This window comes from Marmota marmota, unplaced genomic scaffold, assembly GCF_001458135.2.
Source record: "Marmota marmota marmota unplaced genomic scaffold, marMar, whole genome shotgun sequence".
Classification (NCBI taxonomy): domain Eukaryota; kingdom Metazoa; phylum Chordata; class Mammalia; order Rodentia; family Sciuridae; genus Marmota; species Marmota marmota.
This window is the reverse complement of record NW_026000221.1, coordinates 23,529,908-23,531,135: the sequence shown is the minus strand read 5'-3', so window position 1 is coordinate 23,531,135 and position 1,228 is coordinate 23,529,908.

The window sequence follows — 1,228 nt, the reverse complement described above, 5'->3', positions numbered from 1 at the left end:
CTTGCCACTCAGTGTTAGGAAAGCAGCGTCCTCACATCCCAGTACTATCTGGGGCAATGGTGCCATGTTTTGGGAAATACACTGCTAAGCTGATGGTCCCGTGTTTGCCACCCACTTACTGATTTTCCATCACTCCCTTAGCCTGATGGCCTGAAATCCCTATCAGGTAGCCACACTCCTTTCTGGTCGCACGCTGATAGTCTTAGGTTTATCCAGAGACAGTCCCGCCCATGCCTGCCACCAATAGACTTTACTCATTGAACTCTCTGGGGACCTTGCCTTTGTCAGGGCCAAGTCCTTGGGATCATTTCACTGTTGCTCGGATGGACACTTAATGTATGCAACTACATACGCCTGGACCTCCATCTCTCCTTCCAGCTCCCCTCCCCCTCCCCACTCACCTGCCTCCACCGCAAATACATCTCCCAGTCCTAGCAACCCCCACTGGGCCCACCAGTCAGTCTCAAAGACCACCATGGAGGAAAGTGGTGGCCGCCTTTCACTGGAGGGGGTGATAAATGCCACTGGGATTTTTTTTGATTGCTTCTTTATTTTTCCTGGCATAGGCCTGGAGCGGGGAGGGCTCTGTGGCTGGGTCAGTGCCAGTTATTAACGTGAACATCATCATCCGGGCTTTTCCTGCTGCCTGGTGTGGCAGTAAGTGCAGCCAGGTTTCGCGCGGCTCCTGGGTGATCTCTGTAATTGACTTAGGTGATTCACCGCTGTCCCCTCATTGTTCTTTTTAAGGACTGCAATATCTGTTTTTATATGAGGAACTAGAAACAAGTATTGCCTAGGTCTTCCACTGAACAACTTTCTAAAGGTCTCCTGCACCCATTCTCTCCTAATGAGGTGCTGTGGCCTCCCCCTGCCCTGGTTTCTTGAGGGAAGCCTCGCACCTGAGGACATACCTTCAAGAAGGCACTAGGAGCTTGGTCCCTGCTCCTTCTAAGACAGCTGCTAGGGACCACGTGTAGCCCCTTGCTTTTGGACCAGGTCTAAGGTCCAGCACCAGACTCAGCAGAAATGTGGTTTCTGAATAGATGACCTTCTCAAATTTCAACTGTCCAAATGAATAGAAGCTTCTAGAAGGGTGATTTTCAAGTGGGTAATGAACTCCCACCTTCATTACCCACTTGAATCAAAGTGTGGAATATGATATGTCAAGAAATTTGTAATGTTTTGAACAACCCACAATAAAAAATTAAAAAAAAAAAAAAAAAAAAAA